General features: G+C 40.7%; 1 non-coding gene across 1 annotated transcript; it reads right to left on the bottom strand.

Annotated features, from left to right (window-relative positions):
* Positions 1-20,300: 20,300 nt before the first annotated feature.
* Positions 20,301-20,377, bottom strand: TRNAS-CGA (transfer RNA serine (anticodon CGA)). The gene has a single exon. It is a non-coding gene; the product is annotated as a tRNA-Ser (tRNA).
* Between the last annotated feature and the right edge of the window lie 342 nt (positions 20,378-20,719).

The following is a 20,719-nucleotide window of genomic DNA, read 5'->3' as shown; positions in this document are numbered from 1 at the left end:
TCTTTGGTAACTTAATATAGTGTATATTATTACATAATACAGATTCACAAATATATACTTATGATACAATTTCACACTTTAATGTTCAGCCACAAACTTCTAATATTAAGAAATCATCCTATTATTAAAATGACTCTCTTGTATGACTAGCATCAAGACATGCATTGAGCTTCCCACGGCAAAAAAACCGTACGGCAAAAATACCGTTTTAGTGTGAAAGCAACATCTCCATGGCAAAGAGCCGTACGGTTTTTTTGGCGTACGGCCGAAACCGTGTAGTGTGAAAGGAGTCTTAGGAGTAGTAATGACTTCGCAGATAGCTGTTTGTTTAATTATGTAGATAAGAATTTAGTTAAGTCCTTTTGGCAATTGTGTAATATAGTTAAGCCCTTCGGGCAGCTGTGTAATATAGTTATGATAATAAGCAAACCCATCAGGCAACCTGATGATATAATCATGAGATTGACTAAGCCCTTATTGCGAGTACGTAACTTCCACAGGGTTATTGCATTGGGGAATTGTACAGTTAGTTATGATTTACGGGAAATGTGGGAGCTAGGTGTAACAGGAATGTCGCTAGGGAAATATTCCACTTTATTCCTTATGCATGTTAACGTAATCAGTTGTAACGTAAATGTCTTCAAGAAGGAAAGATGTGATACTTTAAGACGATGTCTGGGAAGATAGTAAAATGTTAGTTAAATTTATGTCAGGATTCGCACGACTTATATGCATGATTTTGAGTGATTTGGGCTAGGCTATGTGTAAGCTATTGCAACGTCGGAACAGAAAGATTATCTAAATTCCCGACAGAATTGTTCCATCACTATGCACTCGACTTGAACCTTGGACTGAAGGATGAGGTGATACGCCGTCTGAAATAATATGCGCCGTAGCGTTTGTAATGAATTAGTACACGAGAGTACTCTTATTTAACGAAATAGACCCGAGATGTGGTCAGGCGCTTGTGCCTTTTATGAAAGTGAATGATCCCTTGTGTGTTTAATAAATATGAATAGCTGGCTCATTATTGAGGCATTTTAACTGATTATAATATTTTTAATACACATCGTAAACAAAACGCGATTGTGCAATTAAATCTATTTTATAGCACATCACAAGAAAGTTTTGTGTTGTATCATGTATAATACAATGATGATAAAGTAATAATAAATATATTATTGGCTTTACGCCTCAGTAACTATTTTAACGGTTTTCGGAGACACCAAGGTGCCGGAATTTAGTCCCGCAGGAGTTCTTTTACGTGCCAGTAAATCTACCAACACGAGACTGACGTATTTGAGCACCATAAAATACCACCGAAATGAGCCATGATCGAACCTGCCAAGTTGGGGTCAGAAAGCCGCTCAGCACGGCGATAATAAAGTAACACAAGATACCCTGTTGTATGAAAGTGTAACAAAACGCTAGATTTTAGCCTCGATGTCAAATTAATTTATTAACCTTAACCTTATCCATAAGGTAAAAAAATTCGATCTTAATTCTGATATTACCGGGCGAGTTGGCCGTGCGCGTAAAGGCGCGCGGCTGTAAGCTTGCATCCGGGAGATAGTAGGTTCGAATCCCACTATCGGCAGCCCTGAAAATGGTTTTCCGTGGTTTCCCATTTTCACACCAGGCAAATGCTGGGGCTGTACCTTAATTAAGGCCACGGCCGCTTCCTTCCAACTCCTAAGCCTTTCCTATCCCATCGTCGCCATAAGACCTATCTGTGTCGGTGCGACGTAAAGCCCCTAGCAAAAAAAAATTCTGGTATTCAGACATTGCGAGCCATTAAAATTCCAATGGGATGGGTGAGCCTGCAGATCGTAACAGTTTTCTGATGTGTTGTAGACCAGGTGGAAATTTCAAGCGGGACGTGGCTCCATATATTATCTGCGCACTTTTTAGCGATAGATTTACAACCTAGTGCTGAATCGGTCGACCTCGGCAATCTGCGAAATTCGTACTGGCAACCTTTGAAACACAAACTATGAATCGCTTATGCATCGCTGTGCGACATCTGGCGTACGCTTTACGTACTAGTACTGTTATTCACACAGCAAAGCCAAGCTATGGAGTTCACTCTAGGAATAAGTTTCGCATCGAGAAACGTTATATCATGTTATATAATGTGTGTGTGACACAGTTGTTGGCTTAAGATAACAAAGGTATAGAAAATTCATATCGATCGATCATATTATCGATTCAATTCAGATTTCATTTCCATTCAGTTGGCAATATTACCGGAACCGGGAGAGCTCCTTCCTTACTCCTCAAACCCGTACACATATCTATCGCTAAAAAGTGCGCAGTTAATACACATATTTAACTTCTTCTTCTTTTCCCTTCTTTCTCGTTTGGACCTACTGAGGAGCATGGGGCTCGTATCTTCTCGTCACTTGGACCTTATGTTTTCTTCTCTTCCAGTATTCCTTCATTTTCTGGCTGCAAGCCAGCTTTCTTTCCCCCGTTCACATAGGTCTGCTGGTTCCTGTGTTCTTCCTACTCGTAAGTGACATTCGAAAAATACCCCGCTGGATGGCTTGCCGAAACTGGACGGTCATGTGGGATCCCCAGTTGTTCCAGATCCGACTTGACCGAAGAGATCCACTTGTTCCTGGATGCCTTCACTCTACCTGTCATAGCGAAGATCCCCTTGGTAAGTATGCAGGGGTTAATGCGGGTTAGGTGCCTACAGAAGACCTGGTCTTATATACACGTGACGATATATTTCTTATGTTTGTATAGCTCATCGTTTTGCCAAATTCTGCAGGTGCCTCCCTCTGCTCTTACGGGTCCCAGTATTCTCTATTTTCCTTTCTTTGAGTTCTACTTTCCTGAGAGTGCCTTTCTTGGTCATCACGAGACACTCATAGGGATAGAGAACATATGGTATTCCTACCGCATTATAGTGCCTGAGTTTCAGGTTCTTGGAGAGGTACTTTGATGCGTAGATGCTTCTGCAGGAGTGATAGGCTCTTTCAAACTTGGTGCACCTGATGTCTATGGCTAGTTTCTCACTCTGGTTTGCAGAGATCCACTCTGCTAGGTACTTGACCGCCGACACCTTTCTGATGGTGGTGTCTTCTAGTGGTATTATCGAAGGTGCTTGCTTAATATTGATATTAACTTTCTTATTATTCATTTCCATATTTCAATTTTTCATCATGTTTTCCCTGAAGGCTGCTCGCATACCGCTAGGGGATACGTACCACAGTTTAAGAGCCACGGTTATAAAGAATTGATTTCCAGAATACGTAACTTCACACAGACGTAAACCAAGTAAAGATGGAAAGGTAGCCTACGAATCTCATATTTGTTAGGGAATGTAGACAGGTTTTAATTCGTGTGTTCTGCCTGAGTAATTTCAGAGCAAACACGATAGACTAATAGGAGTGTAACATTGTTTCAAAATGTTGTATCCTAACCTGACATAATCAACTTGTGAACAAGATCACTAGAGTGGAGCAATCAGCTGGAGTACACGGTAATGGTTACTGCCATGACTCAGTCAAGTGATGAGACAACCTGCCGCGCTAGCTCCAGCTCCTGGCTCAAGAGCTCATTATAGGTTATAAAACAGCCCGCTCCGAATCTTTCTGGGGGAATTAATTTACATTTTACTAGCGTTTGGATGAAGCCGCGGGCAGAATGGCAGACTGAAACCGCTACCATCCCCATTAAGTAAGACATAGAGCGCCTCCCCCATCTTCTGCGGGAAGGAAGGGGAAAGAAATCTACACACAAATTCAGCTTATACAAAAAAAAAAGGCGAACACACATTCTAGAGGAAGTCATATTGCAGGAATGGTCTTAAACACCCAGCTCATTACGATGCATCTAATTGACTGTAATTGATTAGATATTCTCTCAAATATTAAGTTCCCAGTAGGTAACCAGAATTCAATTTCATCGATAGCAAATTCGTACTCTTTAGGACTCATTAATATTTTTAACATTTGTAATCAACGAAATAAGTTCGGGGGTAACGATACATGGTGAAGGAATAGATGTGATCAAATTAGCGTATGATATTCCTGTACTTGAGGTATCCGTGGCTCAGGTTACAGCGCACCGGCCTCAGGGTTCCTTGGTTCAAATCTCGGTCACTCCTTGAGAGATTTGTGCTGGACAAAGCAGAGGTGGGTTCTCCGGTTAATCCGGTTTTCCCTGTCATCTTTTATTCCAGCACCGAGCCCGATAGCTGCAGTCGCTTAAGTGCGGCCAGTATCCAGTATTCGGGAGATAATGGGTTCAAACCCCATTGTCTGCGAAGTTGTGATACTTGCACGGAAGCCCATGGAGAGTTGGAAAGCAGAGGGAGGGGAGAGGAAGACTCTCCTGATAGATAGATAGATAGATAGATAGATAGATAGATAGATAGATAGATAGATAGATAGAAGCCTTTAGATTTCACTGCTATAGTTGATACCTGGTGACAACCGGTGTTCTGTGTTGAACTGGTGATAATTATTGTTCTACAGCAATGGAGCTCACCAAGTCCACCAAGGGGAAGCTTTTTTTTAATATACGATGGACATCAGTACCTTGTGAATTATACCAGTGAAGATCAACTGACTTATTACCGCGTAGATTTCAAGACAAGTTAATATAAAGGAATAATAATGTTATGGGTTTATGTCACAATAACTACTTTTACGTGTTTAGGGGACGCCGAGGTGTCAAAATTTTATCCCGCAGGAGTTTTACGTGCCGGTAAATCTACCGACACGGGCTGACGTATTTGAACACCTTAAAATACCACCAGATTGAGAAAGGATAGAATCTGCCAGCTTGGGCTCAGAAACCATTGCCTCAACCGTCTGAGCTACACAGCCCGCCTCTAAACGAAGAATAACAAAAAGTAATACAGTTTTAGGCGAGGCAAGTCATATTTACAATTCGGATGAAGTGGTGAATGAAATGAGAAAAAGTGTAGCAAAAATAAAAGTGCGAGGGAAACAGAGAGTGTGATTTCAACAATTTACACCGAGGAGGTAAGGCAGCTCTTCAATCGAGGCTACGAGAAATGCCGGAGTATATGAAAATCGAGGCTCCGTGTAAGTGTCACTCCGTGCAAATGTCACCATCCTACTACTGGCTCACCAAGTACAGTACTGTTAGATAGAGTGAAGGGCTCCGTGCAAGTGTCAATCCGTGCAGGTGTTCCGACCCCCTGTCGGCACCCCTGAAGTTGACTTTCCGTGGTTTCCGATTTTCACACGAGGCAAATACTGGGGCTGTACCTTAATTAAGGCCATCACCGCTTCCTTACCACTCCCATCCCCTTCCTGTCTCATCGTCGCCATAAGATCTATCTGTGTCGGTGCACCGTAAAGCAAAACTCCCAATATTATTTCAATCCATCTGTCAGTCATTAATCATTGCTCCAGAGTAGTGCGACAGGCTTCGGCAGCCAGCACAATTACCATCCTCGCCGCTAGATGAGGCTACGCGTGCTGGTCTTTGACCACAGGGGTCCCGAGTTCAATTCCGGGCAGGGTCTGGAATTTTAACCATCATTGGTTAATTTCGCTGATACGGGGGCTGGGTGTATGTGTCGTCTCCATTATCATTTCATCCTCATCATGACGCGCAGGTCGCCTACGGGAGTCAAGTCAAAAGACCTGCACTTGGCGAGCCGAACATGTCCTCGGACACTCCCGGCACCAAAAGCCATACGACATTTCCATTTCATCGCTTGCTTCATTGTAGTTAATTTGTTGTGTATATGTATGTGTGTGTGTATATTAGCATTAAAACCATGTAAAGTGAGATTTGATGCCTAATGTCAGATATGGATATGTTTTGTGAAACCTTTTGACATTGCAACATATGGTGTAATGCTGTTACAGTAACTGTCGAGTCGTCACTCTGTCATTGTATGCATTTAGCGACGAGATCATATTTAGGGAACTCCTAGTGTGCCTGAGGCTATTTCATCACATTTTGTAACATTTGTAGCTGGGTGGGATTGACATCATAGCTGTTCTGAGAAATGACGTGGGTGTGACAACTTATGTCTATATGTACGTATCCTACAGCAGCTAATCAATTGGATGGAAAGTTAGGCACAATTGGTCAGTGAGTCAGGGAGATGAAGAAGAAGCAGTCGCATGGATACGTAATCGTCAGTGACCAAATGGATTATATGTTCGTAGTATGTTTCGTGTATCTGTTCGGTCGAGTTCTTGTAACAGTTCGGTGACAGCCGAATATTGAGTCGTCGTAATGCAGACTAACAGTTATCAGTGAATTACTTGTAAAGTTGATTGTGAAGTGTGAATATAATTCCAAGCCATCCTTTATCTCGTTTGTAAAACTAAAAGGATACATCACCAAAGTAGGTTTGAGATACCTACAGCTGGTACCAACTGAAAGGAATACTTCGTAATAACACTCAAAATGTTGAAGGTACTGTTACGTGAACCAGTGAGGGATAAATTTCTTGTACAACTTTTAAATGCCGGTCAAGAGGATTGAAACAATAATGACCACCACTCATCCGAAAATGTTTGCAACGAAATATTGTCCAAACAAATGTGTGACGTAATGTTACCTAGCAACAGTACCTTGATAGCCATGCAGGCCATGGATCTGTATACAGTAATCGCCACGTAAGACTGTACACTAAAAGGCAAATATCGCCATCCTAATGTATTTTTTTATGTCCCATTACTGCCGCCAACTTGAGTAGATACATATTGAAATCACGAGACTAACCATTCACAAACTAACCTAAACATAGGGTATCAATAATTGAGGTTCCCTTACCCAAGTAAATGATAAATGAATGATCCATCAAGATATTCATAATTAACCCTGTTTTCAAGCCTAATGAGGAACTAAGGAAATACACACTCTGCCCGACTCACTAGCTGAATGGTCAGCGTACTGGCCTTCGGTTCAGAGGGTCCGGGGTTCGTTTCCCGGCCATGTCAGAGATTTCTACCTGGACCTGAGGGCTGGTTCGAGGTCCACTCAGCCTACGTGATTAGAATTGAGGAGCTATCTGACGGTGAGATAGCGGCCCCGGTCTAGAAAGCCAAGAATAACGGCCGAGAGGATTCGGCGTGCTGACCACACGACACCTCGTAATCTGCAGGCCTTCGGACTGAGCAGCGGTCGCTTGGTAGGCCAAGGCCCTTCAAGGGCTGTAGTGCCATGGGGAAAGAGGGGGACTAATAGGGGAGAAAGAGTAAGGTTAACCCTTATTGTTTAGGCTTACGTGCCAGCGAGTACAAAGAGAGATGCACAGGTGGTGGAATTTTGTGTCATGGCCATCCATCAATACTTCACATTACAGCCTCACGGTGGCTTGATAACATCGTGTCACATTCAAAGACATGTGTATAATCATTTTATTTTTCTCAAAAATTAAAATAAACATTTTCCCTTTTTACGCCTAAGAAAATAATAATAATAATAATAATAATAATAATAATAATAATAATAATAATAATAATAATAATAATAATAATAATAATAATAATAATAATTGCTTTACGTCCCACTAACTACTTTTACAGTTTTCGGAGACGCTGAGGTGCCGGAATTTAGTCCCTCAGGAGTTCTTTTACATGCCAATAAATCTACCGATACGAGGCTGGCGTATTTGAGAACCTTCAAATACCACCGGACTGAACCAGGATCGAACCTGCCAAATTGGGGTCAGAAGGCCAGCGCCTTAACAGTCTGAGCCACTCAGCCTGGCAGTCCGGCTCCATGGCTAAATGGTTAGCGTGCTGGCCTTTGGTCACAGGGGTCCCGGGTTCGATTCCTGCCAGGGTCGGGAATTTTAACCATCATTGGTTAATTTCGCTGGCACGGGGGCTGGGTGTAGCCTATGTGTCGTCTTCATCATCATTTCATCCTCATCACGACGCGCAGGTCGCCCATGGGAGTCAAATCCAAAGACCTATACTTGACGAGACAAACATGTCCTTCGACACTCCCGGCACTAAAAGCCATACGCCATTTCATTTAATTTCATTTTCAGCCTGGAAGAAGAAACTAGTATGCTAATCATTCGACCAGTAATAATATCAACAGTAATTGTGTCCAAGAATCTATAAAAATGAAATGCAGTTTGGTTGCTTTAATTAACACACACGGACACATGTACAGTGGTAAACATGTAGTTCAATGATGAATATTCTAAGAGCCTCAATTCATGCATGTAGACATGTGCTTGCTACCATTTTACGCTTAAAGAAAACAATACAATGAAATATGTCCGCATGGTGGTGAACATGAAATGACCACCTGCTGAATGGGCTGGCTAGCTCAACAAAGGCGAGCGAGTTTTCATTTCGTCTCTTTACACGAGTTTCGCCGCTTCCATTTTGTTCCTCTTGTGTCATTTCATACAGCCACACATTTCAACCGTGGTCGGCCGCAAAGGAGAAAGTATCGGCAGGCGGACACAGCACACACAATACCGGGCAACAAACCCAGGACTTGAACGTTAATGACGCATGTCGTGGCAATACAATTTATGATCGCACTGCTCTGGGATTAAAACACGATGCGCATTCAATTATCACTTCACGATAAATTACGTCATTGAATTTTGTGCCATAATTCAGCCGTGGTGCGGCGAGAACACGCGTTTTAGGACAGCTTTATTGGCATAATTGAAGGGAATCGGTGTCGAATTTGGTTTTGTCAGTGTTGTTGACACGCCGGGGAATGGATGGACCATGTCATTACACGACCATAATAATTTGCGTGACGTCATGGACTCGACTCCTAATCAGTAGGGATATGCATACACCGAGCACAAACATTGCCTGGCTTTAGCGGAAGCTGAACGAGAACTCTGTTCTCACCTGAACTCACTCACCTGCGGACACTACATCTGACTATCAATTTGAGCACTAGACCTCACAACCTAGCGCTTAACAAATTCATTATGATAATATTATTAATCCTGTTATAAAAACTACTGGAACAGTCTATATTTACTTTCTTTTAAGTGTCAGACTTCGAACAACAATAATAATAAATAATAATAATATCCGCCTCTGTGGTGTAGTGATTATCATAATTAGCTGCCACCCCCGAAGGCCCGGGTTTGATTACCGGCTCTACCATAATATTTGAAAAGTGTTAAGAGGGCTAGAACGGGGTCCACTCAGCCTCAGGAGGTCAATTGAGCAGAGCGGGGTTTCATTCCCACCTCAGCCATACTAGAAGTGGTTTTCCGTGGTTTCTCACCTCTCCTCCAGGCAAACGCCGGGATGGTACCTACCTTAAGGCCACGGCCGCTTCCTTCCCCCTTCCTTATCTATCCCTTATAATATTCCCACCCCGCACAAGGCCCCCGTTCAGTATAGCCGGTGAGGCCACCTGTGCGAGGGGCTGGTCATTTTCCCCAGTTGTATCCCAGATCCAAAGTCTCACGTTCCAGGACACTGTCCTTAAGGCGGTAAATGTGAGATTCCTCACCGAGTCCGAGGGAAAAAACAACCCTGGAGGATAAACAGATTAAGAAATAATAATAATAATAATAATAATAATAATAATAATAATAATAATAATAATAATAATATAATATAAAAATCTTATTCAGTCATCTTGTTAGAAGTAAACTTGAATATGCATGTGTAGTGTGGGCTCCTCAGTACATGTGTACAATTAACGAAATAGAAAAAATACGGAACACATTTTTGCGATATTTATATTTTTAAAAATATAACCGATCATCATATCATCAAAGAGTTTCTTATAGAACTCTATTAAATGAATTTGGTTTAATGCAGCTCAGTACACGTAGAATATTAGCTCAACAGATATTTCTTTACAAGACAGTTAATGGAATATTAGATAATCAAGAGTTTCTTAAAATAATCAACTTTAGTACCAAGGGGGTAACTCTTCGTTTGAGACAAACATTTTACTACCCCTTCTCAAGCACCTCACATCATAAAAATTCACCTGTTGTAAAAATGTGTGAAGTATATAACAAAATATCTTCAGACAGCAGACAAATAGATTTTGCTATATCACTTCCTTTATTTTCAAAAATGTTGAAACAATATTTACGTTATAATGAATAATTTATTGGATAAAATTCAGCACTGAAATATGATGTATGTAATGCCACTATTATTTTTCAAATGTATATGTGTTCGTGTATTTGATGTTCTTATGAATATTTTTCTTTTCTTTTTTCTTTTTTTCTCTGCTTATTTGTTTTATCTTCCTTAACTTTAATACTTTATTTGTTTGTATGTTTTATTGAAAATGTGTTTAAATTATTCTTAATTTAGTCAAGGCAATCTCGGTTCTTGGTTTTTTAATTGTTATATATTATTTTGTACATGTAGGTACCATTTATATATTGAATGTATTTTGTACCATCCATTGTAATTGGGGATAGACCCTGTTATGGATGTATTAATAAATAATAAAAATAATAAAATAATTGTACCGGGTAACACATTCTCCGTCCCGTTGAACTGCGCGCCTTCTAGAAAGCCATCTGTGCTATGAATCCTGAACTAATTTATTACAAGATACTTGGACCTTCAACCATTAGATGTCTCTACCATCGACCTATGTGCCCCCTCGTGCGGGATTAAGGAAAATTAGTTCTGAAGGGATTTTCAATTTTCAAAGTTTCTTAACGTTAGTTTTGTGGATTTATTTTTATGTGTCTAAGTTCTTAACAATCCTAGCTTCCTTCTTCCTTAATTATTTACCAATTAGGAACTTCGTGTATATTTGCTCTAGCCAATTAAAATTGGGGGTGTGTACAGGCATTCTGCCTATCCGAAAAGAGTTCTGGAAACATCCCCTCGGAAATGCTATAAAAGCTGGGCGCTTTAGGGCCGTATTGTCATCTTCATCGCTCCGGTCTAGTGAGTGCGGCGTGTTATTGAAAGGCAGGGGCTGCCTGCCGTCGTTCGGAAGGCCCAAATACTTAAGGTAATGACAGAAATTTCTTAACATGTGATAGCTCCCGGCAGATATCTTGAGGGGAAGGTTTCAAACTTATTTTATAATGTAAAGTTCTAAAGTCATAGTTTAAATGTAAATTTTCAACAAGCCTGTGGACTCTGATCAAATCCCTGCTGGGAAACTTGCAAATTAAGGGAAAAAAGAGTGTTCACCCTCTGTTGATTCCCATTTAACTTGATGTGGGGTGAAGAAAAATTTTCTAAACGTCTAAATTCTTCACTCTCCTTAGGCATTTAATATTTCTCGTTTATTCACCCCTCTGTAGAATGGGCTTATGCTCTGAAACTTTAGGCCATAAGCCCGTTTAGAGTTTTAAAAGTTTGTCCAAAGGGAGTGCAGAGTTTCGCCTTCTAGCTTTTGTTCATGGACGATCGTGTTAAACCTTTTATTTTTTACATTAAGCCATTTAGTATGGGCACTCATTGCCCCCGTTTAAATTGTACTTGTTGATAGACGAATGTGTAGAAGACTTCTGCGCAGAAAGGACTAGAAACACAGTTATTGGAGTTTGTAAGGCATAATATTGTAAGAAGCTTGTGCCTCTTAGAGGCTGGACTACAGTAACATTTCTGAGCCAAGTCTCCTAGAATGCAAATAAGAGGAGCAAACATGCTCTTGTTAAAGTGTACTGGTTCGGAACGATTATGCCCATCCCTTGTACATTTTCACGCGGATAATTCTGATTTTGTACCTGATTTTTGACTTTAAGTCATTGTTGTTGAGAGAGCTGACGAGCTCATCATTATATTGCCGTTGTTCATTCAGATTATCCATCAAATTTTAAAACTAAAAAAAAAGAAGAAAATTTCAAAATTTAATGCTCTAACTTATGCTCTGGTAATTTCTTTGTCCGCTCATTCACCCCATCACCTTCTTACCCCTATTCGAAAACAAGAATAATAATAATAGGGCAAGTCCGTGTAACTTGGACCGATAACATTTTTGGTATTTGTAAGATTGGTCACTCCCTGTCTGAGGCAAAGTCAGCATGACAGCCGGGGGTAAATTTCTTCCTGGAAGTTGGTTTGCTGGTGGACTTAATGTTGAAAGAGGAAGAGGAAAACAAAGATTCTCACATTCCTTGTAAGCTTATATGATGACAAATAAGTTTACCGTGAAGTAGTTATTTCAGCCAAGTACTGGTGAAATGTGTATGTAAGTTTTAACACAGTTTCATTCATAAATTTTAAGTAATTTGCATGTTATATAGTTTTATATTAAATCCATGCATGCCGTGTAATTTGCACTGTCCGACAGTGTGTAATTTGGACCGTTAAAGCAACTGTAATAATTACGTTTCTTCTAAAAGAACATGCTGTATAATTTGAGGCCGACCCAGCTGTGTAGGAGTAGCATGCCTGCCTCTTACCCGAACGCCCCGGGTCGATTCGCGGGCAGGTTAGCGACTTTTACCTGAATTTGAGGACTGATTCGTGGTCCACTCAACCTACATGATTGCAATTGAGGAGCTATCTGACGGTGAAATAGCGGGCCCAGTCTAGAAAGCCAAAAATAACGGCCGAGAGGATCTGTCGTGCTGACCACACGAGATCTCGTTATCTGCAGGCCTTCGGGCTGAGGAGCAGTGGAGAAACTGTTCACTACAGACGCAAGAAAAACTTTAAAAACAGTTTTTGGATTGCATGTAACAAACATTATGATGACTGGATTCAGTGCAGTAATTGCGAAAAGTGGGTTCAGGAAAACTGCGCCAAAAATTGTTTTATCATTGTCCTATATTCCAAAAGTGAAGACTATAATTCATAGTGTCATATTTTATTGCTTAGGATTTCACAATAAGTGCATTAAATAATTTGTGTTTATATTCACCAGTCCAAATTACACGATCACCTGGTCCAAGTTACACGCTATCGGTCCAAATTACACGATAACAAATTTTAGAATAAATATTACTTTTAAACAATACCTAAAGATTATATTAATATTTATTTTCATCAAATAATTTGATATATTGTACTAATTATCGCGTATAAAATCGGAGACATTTTCATTACGGTCAGTAGAGTTATGGACGTGTAAATTTAAGTGGCCCATATCACACAGACTTAGCCTAATAATAATAATAATAATAATAATAATAATAATAATAATAATAATAATAATAATAATAATAATAATAATAATTGTACCGGAGGTACGCCTTCTCCGTCCAGTTGAAGTGCGCGCCTTCTAGAATGCCATATGCGCTAGGAATCCTAAACTATGTATCTGAAGATACTTGCACCTTTAATCTTTAGATGTGTCTACTATCGGCCTATGTGCCCTCTCTGGCAGGAGGACGGACAATTAATTTTTTAAGGAATTTTCAAGTTTCAATATTGGTAAACGTTAAATGTTTGTAGATTATTTATTTTATGTGCTAAGGTTACTATCACTTCTACGGCTTCCTTCTTCCTTAAGTTATTATCCAATCAGGAATTTTTGTGTATATTTCTCTAGTCAATGAAAATTGGGGGAAGTACAGGCATTCTGCCTATCGGAAAAGAGTTCTGGAAACTTCTCTGAGTTGTTATAAAAGTCTCCTAGAATGTGGGTGGAGCAAATATGCTCTTGTAATAGTGTACCTTTAGAGGTACAAAGCTCATTCCTTGTAAACTATTGTGCCGATGATCTTTAGGGCTGTAATGTCTAGTGTGTGTACGGCGTAATAGGAGGCAGGGGCAACCTTGCCTGCCGTCGTCGGAAGGCCCAACAACTCAAGGTAAAGCAAACATCTCTTAACATGTAATACCTCCAGACAGTTAACTTGAGGGGAATGTTTCAAACTTCTTTTCTTGATGTAAAATTCGAAAGTATCTGTTTAAATGTAAAGTTTTGGCAAGTCTAAGGACTCTGTTCAAATTTCTGCTGGAAAATATGTAAATTTAGGGAAAAAATAGTGTTCACCCTCCATTAATTCCCACTCAACTTGGTATGGGAGTGACTAAGTTTTTCTAAAACTCTAAATTCTGCAAACTCTTTTGGTACTTAATATTTCGCATCTTGTCACCCCTCTGCAGTATAGGCTTAGCCTTTGCAACTTCTTTCAAAAGGAGTGCAAGTGTTTCACCTCCTAGCATTTTGTTCATGGGCGATCATTTTGAACCTTTCATTTTGTACATAAGACCTTTAAGAATGGGCACTGCTTGCCCCTGTTGAAAGTGTCATTATTTATAGACAAGTGTGTAAAAGACTGTCGAGCAGAAATGACAGTACTGTGAAGGCAGTTTTTTTGAAAATAATCTAGTGTAAAAATTGGCTAGAAGCTTGTGCCTCTGAGAGTCTGGACTGTAGTAAATTTTGGAGCCCAGTCTCCTAGAATGTGGGTGGAGCAAATATGCTCTTGTAATACTGTACCTTTAGAGGTACAAAGCTCATTCCTTGTAAACTATTGTGCCGATGATCTTCTCCATTGTGCGTGATTTTTGAATTTAAGCCACTGTTATTGTGGGAGCTGACGAGCTCATATTTAACCTTTATTTGTTGTTGTTTGTTCATATTCTCTAACTGCCAAATTTAAAAAAGGAAATAAATAAAATTTCAAAATTTAGTGTTTTAACTTATTCTTATGCTCTGATCTTTTCTCTGTCCATCCATTCACACCAGCACCTTCTTACACCTCTGTGAACCACGGAAACCCCTTAACATTAATAATAAAAATAATAATAATACCGGGCGAGTTGGCCGTGCGCGTAGAGGCGCGCAGCTGTGAGCTTGCATCCGGGAGATAGTAGGTTCGAATCCCACTATCGGCAGCCCTGAAGATGGTTTTCCGTGGTTTCCCATTTTCACGCCAGGCAAATGCTGGGGCTGTACCTTAATTAAGGCCACGGCCGCTTCCTTCCAACTCCTAGGCCTTTCCTATCCATCGTCGCCATAAGACCTATCTGTGTCGGTGCGACGTAAAGCCCCTAGCAGAAAAAAAAATAATAATCAAAATAATAATAATAATAAAAAATATTATTGGTCCTATTTAAAATGAAAGGAAAAGACTGAAAGAATACTTGGATTCTGGCCTTGACTGTCTTCTTCCCTTCTCTGTTACAAACTCAGTTTGTGATGCGACGAATCAAAGCCTTCTGACGTTCTGCTGCTGAAACGGTTGTGTGATACAGCTCCTAGAAAATGATGTAAAAAGGAAAGAATAAACGAAATTAGAAGACTTTAAAAAATATATACTGCAATATGTAGAGCATAAGTATACGCACTATGGAACATGGTTTGTTCTAAACGTGTACAGTAGTTTGAGTTTATTAGAATGCTTTGTTAGGATTGTATATACCGAGCGAGTTGGCCGTGCGGTTGGGGGCGCGCAGCTATGAACTTGCATCCGGGAGACAGTGCGTTCGAACCCTACTGTCCGCAGCCCAGAAGATGGTTTTCCGTGGCTTCCCATTTTCACCCCAGGCAAATGATGGCGCTGTACCTTAATGAAGACCACGGCCGCTTCTTTCCCACTTCTAGGTCTTTCCTCTCCCATCGTCGCCATAAAACCTATCTGTGTCAGTGTGACTTAAAACAAAATTGTAAAAAAAAAAAAAAGTTGACTTCATTTACTTTAATCTAAAACAACAAACAACGTTTCATAAAAAATATTTTAAATATTATCCAAAATTTTAATTATCCGAACCCCCCCCCCCCCCCCAGCCCTCACCCCCATTGTTCCGGTTAAACAGAGGTTCTACTGTATATAAATGTGCTCAACTAACTAGATATTCTTTCGACTTACTTTTAAAGGTCACATCGATGTCATGGTCTGCAACAAAGACGATAAGGAGGTAGGTCTGTAAGAGTTCGCCATGAGAACAGCAGTGAAGACGCACCCGGTACTAGTATAGCCTCTCTCCCTCATTTCACACATCCCCTACCCCACTCAGCTCCATTTATCGCCTATAAATTGACTGGGTAATGCATTTTATCGAATAAACCCGGACTCCCCTCACCCTAGCCGCTCTCCAGCTCAGAGCTTGCATAATATTGCAATTTGTTAGGATGGCAGCCCTGTGTTGTGACATGTCGCACACGCAATAACTGCAATCACTTGCCTTGCTCATTCCTGCACGTGCTAAAAGAAAAGACTCACTCGCCTTTCATCTTCTCAACTAGATTGTGGGTTTTTCTTACAATATCTTTCTTTTCCAAATGTATTGAGACCTATTCCGTATCCGGCGGAGACTCAGCAAAATACGAATATGTTAAGTAGGAGAATGCCAATGGGTTGAGAGATGTTCAGCGAGAAACCAATAGAGAGTGGAGGGTAGTCAAGTGGATTGAAACCTTTCTTCCTGTAATGCTTTCACCATTTAATTGATTCTCGAGCACTGCATAAGTAGCCTACAAAATAGTGATGATTCCTGCTTCGAATTCCACCATCGAATGCGGGATTTTGGTTATTCATGTATTACATAGGATTAGTCAGTTTTAAGAGTTTTTAATACTCATCGTCAGGGTCGTGTAACTCATTGCTGAGCGTCGTGACTCCATCTGACTTCACACAATATTCTTGATTAAGCGGCGCCAACTTTGACGATGTTCAGCTTCTCTTAAAGTCTGCTGAAGAATCAGACTGGTGGTACGCAGAACTTGATCAGCCACCTGCTGTCTTCCTCGTGGTTTTAATACTGATTAGTGTTAATATTAATGTAGTTATTTATTTACGTACTTTTAACTAAGTATCTTAACATTTTATTTAAGGTTGTAATTAGTATGTTTGTTTGTTTATGTTTATGAAGATATTTCTTGTGAACTCAAGATGCAGGAGCTATGCAGACGCAAAACGTACTGCACAGGATCGACCCTGTTGGAGAGGACTCGTCGCAGGGGCAAACCAGTCATTAAATTGAATTACTCTAGGAAGAAAAAATGGCTAAGTGTAAGAGAGGGCCTAGAACCCTAACTTCACCACTGAAAAGACACTAATAAATAAATAAATAAATAAATAAATAAATAAATAAATAAATAAATAAATTTCAATTCTAGGTAGGATAGATTGGACAAATTTTGAGACACCCAGGAATTATTTAGTTGGTTTTGAATGAAAGTGAAGGGGAGTAAGAATGGTAGAGGTAGGTCAAGACTTGAATATGGCAAACGGCTAATGCTGTAGATGTGTAGCCGGGCTGAGTGGTTCAGACGGTTGAGGCGCTGGCCTCCTAACCCCAACTTGGCAGGTTCGATCCTGGCTCAGTCCGGTGGTATTTGAAGGTGCTCAAATACGACAGCCTCGTGTCGGTAGATTTACTGGCACGTAAAAGAACTCCTGAGGGACTAAATTCCGGCACATCGGCGTCTCCGAAGATCGTAAAAAGTAGTTAGTGGGACGTAAAGCAAATAACATTATTATTAGTAGTAGTTGTGTAGAGCTGACTAAGTTAGTGCAGGATGGGACTGCAAGGAGATCCGTATCTAAACAATCTATGGGTTTCTATCATAATTACCACTAAAATGCCCGGCTCCGTGGCTAAATGATTAGCGTGCTGGCCTTTGGTCACAGGGGTCCCGGGTTCGATTCACGGCAGGGTCGGGAATTTTAACCATACCTAGTTAATTTCGCTGGCACGGGGGCTGGGTGTATGTGTCGTCTTCATCATCATTCCATCCTCATCACGACGCGCAGGTCGCCTACGGGAGTCAAATCCAAAACCCGCATCTGGCGAGCCAAACTTGTCCTCGGACACTCCCGGCACTAAAAGCCATACGCCATTTCATTTCACTACTAAAATCGCCAAATCGTACTTGAATGAAATATTGTAAACAAAGTGACGCGGTCCATATTGGAAGAAGCATTAGATGGGTTGAGAATAAAAATACCAGCATCGAAAGGTTTACAGAAAGGTAAAATAAAACATGAAAACAAAACGTATAATGTTATTGGTTTTACGTCCTACTAATTACTTCTATGATTTTCGGAGACGCCAAGGTGCCATAACTTTGTCCTACATATCTATGGTCGACTGACGAAAGAAGTCGCGTGCATGCGGGGTAAAAGGTGCGGACGGTAAGCATGGCTGCTGGGCATGCGTTAATCGAAGTCTCAAGGCCTATAATAGACTTGACTAAATTTGGCGTCTGACAGGTAAGGTTGGAGGGAGGAGCACTGCACGTGCCATTTCACGATGTTGCCACATTCCAGCATTCCTTTCTACATGCTCTTACCCCTCGCTTCCGGCTCACTTGTTCCCTCCTTCATTCTGACCGCTGTGATCTGTTGTAGACTACCTGGCCAAGCGGTGTCGTCCCATTTGCGATCACTCTTATACAAATAATCAGGTTCTTATCAGTGACAGTGACAGGTTTGGCAACTCCCAGCAAGACGAGCTGCTCTGAAGTTTTATCTCCATGGCAACCGCAGTCGCCCCACCCTCGTTTCCATGGCAACCACACAGCCACTCCCTTTATCCCGCCTCGGCAGGCAGTAAACGGACCTCCCTCTAAGAAATGTCAGACATCAACTCTTATTATTAGCAGTAAACATCGGTTCCGTCCACTCTACCAACTAAAGTGCTGTTGTGAAGTTTCAAAGTGGTAGTGCAATTGTGCTTTAATTACACAGTTACTCTAAGTGCTGTATAATGAACGGTTTAATAATGAAGGCGCATCTCTTTCAAAGAGCTCGCACTGTTTTTCCCGACTAATGTTTGTAGCTTAGTGTAAAATCATCTGTTACTCGTGCCGTACCTACCAGCTGTCGTGACTTCTTGTGAGACAGTAGCTACTGTATTTTACGTGTCAGTAAAATTACTAGGGATGGGGACGATATATTGGTTTTTTATGAAATACCGATATTTTCCTTTAGATTTATCGATACCGAAATTTTGACTCAATTTATCGCATAATATATCGGTTTTTCCATAAATGTATCGTTTCTCTTTCAATTATTATCATCATTAACAACATGCGCACCAGAGAACTCCGATAATTCTGTAAGAGATGGTGCTAGTGAAGGTGGAATTGCAACCTGGAAATATCCAATCCAATCAATACCTCTGAGCCTCTGATGGCTTGGCTAGAATTCGAATTTAGTGTAAACAGTGGAATATGCAATGCCTAGGGACGTTCCGATTTACTAAATTATCGATTTCATTCGATATCGGTATAGACACGCCGATATTACTAAACTAAATATCGATATCTCTCGATATCAAATTATATTTTTCCAAAATACAAGGATTTGAAATTATATTGAAGTTCTATAAAACTGGGATCACGGCAGTTCCAAGGAAAGCAAATCAAATATAACGATCAAAATATTTTGTGTAAAATCATGATAAAAAAATGTGTTGTATCTTCAATGAATGTGACATGTTTAGAGCATTGTTATACTCTTCGACAGTGCTGCCTCTGTGGATCTGTGCTAGAGTGTCAGCCTCCGGATCCAAGGTAGCCCGTTCAAATCCGGCAGAGGTAATCGGATGTCTGAAGGGCGGAAGAAAGTCCATGCGACACTCACTACATGTCGTACGATGTCCGCATGTAAAAAAAAAAAAAAAATAAAAAAAAAATCCCCTGCCGACATATTTAGTGTTTCCCAACAAAATTAATTAAAAGTCAACTGTACACGCCCAAGAGCGATTCTGTTTACTCTGCCATCTAGAAGGCCTAGAGTAAAACGGAATGTGGGGATTAACGAGCAGACAGCCAGATGGCATCAAATTAAAATGTCTGCACGCGGTAGCAGAGGAAAGATTTTTTTTTTTTGCTAGGGGCTTTATGTCGCGCCGACACAGATAGGTCTTATGGCGACGATGGGATAGGAAAGGCCTAGAAGTTGGAAGGAAGCGGCCGTGGCCTTAATTAAGGTACATCCCCCAGCATTTGCCTGGTGTGAAAATGGGAAACCACGGAAAACCATTTTCAGGGCTGCCGATAGTGGGATTCGAACCTACTATCTCCCGGATGCAAGCTCACAGCCGCGCGCCTCTACGCGCACGGCCAACTCGCCCGGTAGAGGTAAGATGATTATTATTATTATTATATCACTAACACATCAACAGTACAATAATTAGATAACAATGAAAGAACAATGAAACGCTCTTTTTTTATTTATTTATAATTCCGACAATAACAGGCTGAATAAATCTGACAAAGTGTACAATAACACTTACATATTTAATACATATTTAACCATGGTGAGCTTCTGGAGTTAGTCCTCCTTGTATGCAGTACAATAAAATGATTTTTAACAATTTGGGAGAAGCTTTTAATAATGAATATTGATGAATATTGAATTTTCACGACCGCATTGTAATCGAAACAGACTTTCAACGTATTAGGTCGTGTTACGTACATGTAGTACGTGTTGAAGAGATGTTAAGTACAGAACAAAAATGGCCAGCCGGACACCAGTGGGATTCGAACCCACAACCTCCCGATTTCGCGTCGGTTGCTCTACCAATTGAGCTATGGTGGCCTAGGCCATCTTTGTTCTGTTTGAAAGGATCTGAGCTACAGGTCTGGCACTGCTGCTAGCACACTGTAGAGTGCGTTTAAGTCGCCCGTTGTGGGGCATGTCAATGAATATAGAATTTTCACGACCGCATTGTAATCGAAACAGACTTTCAACGTATTAGGTCGTGTTACGTACATGTAGTACGTGTTGAAGAGATAGCCAAGACGGGCCAAATGTTTGAAGAACGTTACATATAGGCCTACTTATACAAATATTCGATGGATAATTAAACCGCGAATAATTCCATTAGCAACATAAACTCAACCAACCAGACGCGTGCTCAGGCAGAATAAACCGAACAAA

The sequence above is a fragment of the Anabrus simplex genome, chromosome 5, assembly GCF_040414725.1.
Source record: "Anabrus simplex isolate iqAnaSimp1 chromosome 5, ASM4041472v1, whole genome shotgun sequence".
NCBI classification, from domain to species: Eukaryota; Metazoa; Arthropoda; class Insecta; order Orthoptera; family Tettigoniidae; genus Anabrus; species Anabrus simplex.
This window is presented reverse-complemented; position numbering and strand designations above follow the sequence as displayed.